Below are 8043 nucleotides of genomic sequence, written 5' to 3'. Positions count from 1 at the left end.
ACTAATGATTGGTTTAATTGGTACATAGTTCAAACTATTTCAATAATTATGAGATAATTAAATAACTTAATTATTCAGTAATGACCGTATTGCAAATTGGTAATACCATGAAAAATGGGTCATACACGCACCGATCTCCATTGTCTGTCTGTGTGTCTGTTTAATCACGATGGAGCTGTCAATATGTTTGATAGAGATTTGAATTTTTGCGCATAAATTTGAATTTGAAAATGATTCATGAAGGATACTATATTTATTTCATCCATCGTTGCCTACCTCGTATGAACATGTGTTGTGTTCTTTAGAATGACTTGAAAAATCAAGTAGCCAAAACATATATTTAATTCTTGATCATTTCCGTGTCAAACATTTTTGCAACTTTCGACGTGGATTGCCACGACAAGTTGAACTTAAATCTTTGTAATTTCAAGGTCAACCACTCCTCTTGAATATACCATTAAAATGTCAGGTCTATGTCCTTCAGAATACAAATTTTGACAATTTTCACACAAAAGTCTGGGTCCATTTGATCCGCTAAATTTTGAGCGATCTTAATGAAAACAGTCATGGTCATTCTTCGGCTAGACTCCCTACCTGCAGTAAAATTTCGTGGAGTTCAGGCCATAGTGCATGCAAAATTTCTTGACGAACAAAGCTTAAAATTTGGTATGGCAATTGATGTAAAAATATTATGCGAGAGGTTGCATTTGAAAATGGACCCTAAGAGAGTACTAAACGGTACTAAATTTTATATTATGTTGGGGGAAAAAGAAATCCGTTATTTTTATATGAACTATAGGGCTTTATTTGACATTTCAAATGAGGGTCACAGTTAAAATGGTGCACATAGGGTGGGTGAAAAGTGGCGTATATTGTTTCCGTGTTTTAATTATTTGGTATATAATAATTATTAAATTTTGTTAAAAACTATTATAGTCGATTTTCAAAATCCTCCCTAAAATTTTTTATGACAATTGATGTAAAAATATTTGCAGAGGTTGCATTTGAAAAAATGTTAATCGCTTGAGAGTCAAGTCGGTATGTTTTATATTATGTTGGGGGAAAAAGAAATCCGTTATTTTTATATGAACTATAGATTTATTTGGCATACTGTTGTCCTGGTGGAACACAACATCTCTCCTTTTGTTGTATGATTTGCCATTGCCATTTTAAAGGTATTATTAAGTTACCTCTCTCATAGAAGTCCTGCTCTCTATTTGCAAAAACTCTAATAGTCGATTTTCACAATTTATAAATAAAGAAATTTTGCAGTTCAATAAAAAGATGATAATTACTTGGTGTTAAGTCAAACAACGAGCTTCTTTCCCATCAAGCACCCGAAGTTTGTGTAAATGGTTTTATTTTCGATTTGTAGCTCCTGGCCACACACAACTACAGTGAGTGTGCGGCCTAGTGTTGTCCTGGTGGAACACAACATCTCTCCTGATGGTGAATTATGGCCGTTTCTTGTTAATTGTTATGTTCAAATGGTCCAATTGTTGACAGTAGTGATCAGAATTTAGCGTTTGGGCATATGGAAGCAACTCACCGTTTGAGGTGCTTCGCCGCTCTTTGGTCACGTTCGTTTTCGCACAGGGTTATCGTATGTGATCCATTTCACATCTCCAGTCACCATCCGTTTAATAAATGGGTCTAACTCCGTTTCCGTAGGCCAAGTGTGTACGCAAATTAAAGGCCCATCCATCCTATTTTTTCTGTTAATTGGTGTGGCACCCAAACATCGACCTTCTTTTTTAATCCAGCTTTCTGTAAATGGTTTTATGGTCGATTTGTAGCTCCTGGCCGATGTTATGATTGCTATCTCATTCATGAAAACAGGGTATAGAAATTGCCAACCTATGATATTCTAAAATATTCTATATTTTCTAATATTACCTAGGACTATTAAAGATGCAAAATCGATATTTAGATCCAATTAAAATTTAAGTCCAGTAGTAGTTTTGTAAGGTATCACATGGTCAGCCCCATCCGACTATACTGCTCCGCTCACATTTTTCTTTTATAGAGTAAACATCATCCATAAAATGTTATTTCACAAAACATTTTCAAAGATTTGAATCCTTATTTGTCAAACAATTCCCCCTGACATTGAATGCAGCAACAAGCCTAATAATTTAAACAATCCCAATAATTTATTGTAATGCATTTCCCTCCATCCCATTATGTATTTAATTCTACAAAATTAATTACATTACATTTGTATGGATTCGCCTTCGATGCAAGACATACCCAACTAAATATTCATTAATTAATCATTCAATCTTTTGTTTCATTTCAATATTGTCAATGGAATTGGCATGACTACCACAGAAACCAATAACATGTAATACATGACGACGGTTAGAAAAGACAACAACAAAAAAACGACAACATTGATGTAAAATAATACAAACCAGAAATGGGTGTCTAACAAACAAACGAACAATTACATACGAGTACATACCACACCCGCATATATTTCTATAGAATTCATAGAGGTAAGAGGGAATTAAATGTTTAAATTGAAATCCAAGTCCGGAACAGTGGATCATGCCTAGAATAATATGTCTTGTCATCGTTTCAAATGCTAGATCGATGGTGATAATCAATTATGTTGTGCGAATCAATAATGGTGATGCAGGAACAATATTGATGTATGTATTCAATATTTATTTTGAAGATACAAAATTGGTATGAAATCTAAAATTTGTTGGTACTCAAACCAATTTTTAAAGGTATCCTCCTTTTTTACCTGCAAAACTATTAACCTTATCTCAGCCTGGATGACTTGTTTATTTGCCACACAAAGACCAAAATTTATATTGTTCATGAATGCACATTTTTCTTTCCTATTTGTAATTGTTTTTGTTTACTGTAAAACTAAACAAAGACATACATAGGTATATTCTATTATGAATATTAACAACTAATGCACTTACGCTACGTTGCAACGACAAAAGATGTTCCATATTTGTGTGTGGTGACATACATTTAGTGGCGTCGACGTTGTCGTCAATTTTTTATAAACTTTTTTCTATTTGTAAAAAAATATAAATGTTTGATTATTTGTTTGTTTGTTATCAGTATAGTACACGTTGTCGCTGTCTCATTTCCTTTTTATCAAATCGATTGATAAGCCCGTCGAGCCACAACAAACGGTATCCGAACTAACAGCAATGACAACACCACCACCACCTGTTGATTTATTTGTAATTATCCCCATATGTGGAATAGTGTTGTTTACATGACTACGTGCTAGTGGCTAGTCAGTTAGCCACAATGAAAATCAATCGGAAATTGAAAAAATCAAATCGATTTGGGGATTTCAACAGTAAGCGGGCGGACCGCCCAACTGACGTACTCGACCCAAGCCTAGACAAAATTTCAAGGCGTGTGATACAGGCGATATTAAACTGTATTAGAACAGGTACGATATCCATGATAATGCTTACGCAGTTGGATGAACCCGGAGTTGAATATATAACACCAGCCTTCAACTTGTCGTTAGCCACCTACTTAGTTCCTGAAGCCGGGAATATAGGCAGGGTAGTCCCGCTACTGAAACCTGGCAAGGATGCCAGCAGGTGTGAGTTGTACAGGCCGATTTCACTCCTGTCGCCAGTAGCAAATATACTCGAAGCTCTACTCCAGTTTTCCAATTGCCCAACATCAGTATTTACCGGACGGCATAGATATCGTAATCTATGCGGATTATTGTACGATCATGGCGTTGATGACATATGTGAGAGGCTAAACTTCTACATTGCTGATCTCGTAAATTTCTTTCATCTGAGGAATATGAAAATATCAGCCACAAAATCAACAGTCACACTGTTCACCACATGGACGGCTGAAATAAAGCTCCCGCTAAACACAATGGTCGATGGAGAACTGATTCCTATCACAAACTACCCCAAGATACAGGGAGTAACGTTCGACAGCCTTTCCAAGTTGTCTTCGCAAGCCACAGCTTTATGCGATAAGCTGAGAAGTAGGAACAAGGTCCTCAAGTCGCCAAAGAACAAAGAAATCTTGTTGACTTCTTATAGAGCAATAGGCCGGTCAGTGGTAAGCTATGCGGCGCCAGTGTGGTTTGCGAATGTAAGTGATACGCAGTAGAAGAATATCCAGACCTGCCAGAATGCTGTCGTGAGAACTGCATTAGGGCGTCTCATCATGACTCCAGTGGACCATTTTCATGAGGATACGAATGTATTACCCGTCCATCGACACAATTATATGTTGTACTTGCTTAGAAGTTATCGTCGGGAATATCCCTGTCATAGCCTTATGGAGAGACGAGGACCTCAATGTACAGATCTAGCAATCGATTGCTCAATCAAACCACCCACTTTGAGGCGTTCTTCGACGAACGAGCCAATGAACTCTGGCAAAACGAACCTAGGTGCAATGTGTCAAGATGTAGCTGACCGGCTATGTCAACCAAGAGAACAAACTCACTGTTGAACCTGAGCAAAGCTGAGTCATTACTTGCAATAGCAGGTCCTTTAACTGTAAATGGGACCATGATGTTACTGATTACTACAGACTCTGACGAGGAGGAGACGGAGCCAGTTGACCATCTCCTCTGTCAATGTCCAGTTCTGACCTACAGACGTCTCAGACTAGTGGGTGCTCACTTTCCACCATCTTTGATCTTCTTTTCAAATATGGAACCGGCTTTAAACTACAACAACATTAGAAACCTAAAATGGTTAGGAAAGTGCAACCTAAGCACGTAATTTTCTGTCCAATTTCTTTAGCCATCGAAACTATTCCTACCTCCTCCTAACACTTATTGTTGGCTCCATATTACTTCTTTCCCTCTCCCTTTTCCCCCTACAGATATCTCCATATTTTATTATGGATGATCACAATGAACCGAAAGGTCTCAGAGTGTTGCAGCTACATTAGTGACTGCACATCCCCAAACCTAACCTAGCTGGTACGCTTGAAAACGTGTTAAGAAGCGCAGCAATAGAGTCGGCAGGATGTCTGCAAACCGTGCAACACAGATGGGCACGGGGTCGCCAACACCTCTACGATAGGGAGGTCGCTTTAGGTGGTGACCTACGACACTTCTTTTTAATTTATTATTTAGAGGAGTCAATTCCGTTTCGACTATCTTGTTATCAGGGAAACTCATTTCTTTCGAGACTCTCCCCCAAAAACACTCAGACCCCCAAGGTATTTTGCTTTGCACTCCTAGTATTTAGTTTGCACTCCTTTGGCCAGGAGAGAAATTTCATGGAAAGTAATTTCAATTTAGGAAACTTATACGCTTACTTTTCAAAATATTGAAATACTCCACAAAGAATTCAATTTGCATAGTAAAATTATAAATTTCACCCTTATGTTGAATATAAAAACTAAAGACATACTTATGGGTGTGCTGATGTGATATTTTTGAAACACGTTTCACCTTTTTTATTTATTCTGGTTCGGTATTTGAAAATTATTAAACTTAAGGTTGCATTTGAAAATGTCAAACAATAACAACAACAATAAAAAACTAATCTAAATGCACATAAAGTAGTGACAGTGGCATGACAAATTTTTCAATGTAAAATATGGACTTCGTTACACTGAATTATTTTAGTGACTGATACAATATTCCACAGACATAATTTAAAAAAGTAACGGAAATATCTATTTAACTTATATAGACTTGGTGTATAAAAAATCTCCAAAAAATGCACAACTAACCCAGAAACATAAAACTATGTTAAAAGTGAAATACATAAAGGTCAAATGTTAAATTCTCATTGTCTGAGAGAATAGTTCCCCCCGACCAACATCCCAAAACTATGTTTAAAAGCATATCACAAACTTACTGCTAATAAAAAACCCAACAGAAACTATGTACTAAAAAATTATTTAATTACCTCGTTTACTGTTTTTTTCTCCTTCGTAGGTTTCTACGGTACAAGTGTTATTTTACTGCTGATGTACTTGTTGTTGTTTTTTTATTGTTGTTCATTCACCAAAATTTACCACTTCTTAAATGTTTGTTTCACAAACACACTTTCCACTTTTTTTGTTATTTTTTTCGATGCTTTAGGCGAATTTTAGCTTTCGAAAATACTTTGTTAACAGCATGTTAATAAATGTGATTTGAGGGAGCTAGACAGACAGCCGAGCATACACACATATTTACTTTGACAGACAACATCATTTAGTATACACTCGCAATTCTTTTCATCACTTTACTTATTTTATGTCCAAAATCAATTTAGTTGAGTTTCAAAATTTCACTTTAAAAGAAAGCATTTATCAATTTGTTGTTGATTTTTGTATTGAATATTATTATTGTTTTGTTTTTTATACCCTTCACCAATGGATGGCGGTTGTATCGATTCATTAAACTAATTGAGCAGTTTTAGTTCGGAAATTTATTAAAACATAAATTTAAAATATTAGGGCCAGTGAGCATAGCACGGATGGGGTCGATCATATGATACCCTACACAACAACCACGGAGCTCTAATTTGCTGCGGATCTACACTCCCAGCCGGGGTAATATTTCGCGATATTTGCACTTTCATGACCGTGTACTTCCGGAGAAAAAATGTTCTCCAAAGTATTATTTTTTTTTAAATTCTAAATACATACATAACTATAATTGGTATCAATATAATATTGATCGAACTTCTACATGCATCCTTATTCTATCGTCAAACCCCTTTCTCTGTGTAAAATTTAGTCATGTTCAGATCATAAATGTGGCCTCTAGAGCTACTAGAAAAGCTAACAAAAATAATGTTTTTGGTCCATTTCATCCCATAAATATTCACCGGTCATTTGGCCTGAACCCGTCCTACATTCAAAATTTCGTAAACTAGTACTAGTTCAGAGTACATTTTTTATAGGAATAAATCGCAGAACCTCATGTACTGATTAAAAATAAAATAGTCTTAAGGTCTTGTGAATTTTTTTCTATTAAAACATATCTCCACGTGTCCTCAGCATTTTTTTCTGTTAACAAATTTGTAATAAAAAAATCACAGTAAAAATATGACTAAACCAGATGTGATATCCCAATAGGGAATTTTCTTCTATAGAAAAAATTGTCCGAGGTTCTGCCAATCATTTTCTATAGATTAGAGTTTGGTGTTTGATTTGGAGTAGTAGATGTATAGTGGTTTCGGGAACCATTCTTGGCTTTGTGACTACGTTCCCATTCGTAAAAATAAATTGAAATTGAAGATAAAACAGTCACAGCTTCGAATGATTTTTTTATAAAAAAATAGTCACAGAGGTCTTGTGAATCTTTTTCATAGATAGAAAGTAAAAGAGTGTCATTTGGTGTTGCCAACAGATATATACCCTCACCCTATGGTTTGCGGAGGAGGAATTCGTAGCTATACACAAGTCCCATCATCGGACTTTATCTAGGCTTGGTAAAGATAATAGGCTGTGCAAAATTGGGTTTAAATCGGGTTCACCATTTGTATGGGAGGTGCCAGAAGGAGTGGATTATTGAGTCCCATCTTCAGACTTGAATTAGACTTGGTAGAGATAACAGGTTATGCAATGTTTCGTTCAAATCGGGCATTCCAAATCTTCTAATATTGGATTTATAAATATTGAAAATGTTGACCCTTTGGGAGGGAGGTACCAGAAGGAGTGGACCAATGGGTCTCATCTTCAAACTGGATCTAGGCTTGGTAAAGATAATAGGTTGTAAAGTTTGGTTCAAATCGATCATTCCATTCGCCTGATATTGGATTCATAAATATTAAAAATGTTGGATTTTTTTAGGGGAGGTACCAAAAGGAGTGGACTAATGGGTCCCATCTTCCTACTCGGTCTAGCTTTGGTAAAAGTAACAGGTTGTGAAAAGTTTGGTTCAAATCGAGCATTCTATTAGCCTGATATTGGATTTATAAATATTGAAAATTTTGACATGATTTAAGCTTGGTAAAGATAATAGGTTGTACAAAGTTTCGTTAAAATCGGATAGTCCGTTTGCATAATAACATTAATTTTTAGCACAATTTTGACCATTTTTCGGGGGAGGTACCAGAAGGAGTGGACCAGTGA

Source organism: Musca vetustissima, unplaced genomic scaffold, assembly GCF_032173495.1.
Source record: "Musca vetustissima isolate MV318-11 ecotype Yass unplaced genomic scaffold, APGP_CSIRO_Mvet_v1 utg2726, whole genome shotgun sequence".
In the NCBI taxonomy this organism is placed as follows: Eukaryota; Metazoa; Arthropoda; class Insecta; order Diptera; family Muscidae; genus Musca; species Musca vetustissima.
The sequence above is the reverse complement of the archived record's forward strand: the minus strand, read 5'-3'. Positions refer to the sequence as shown.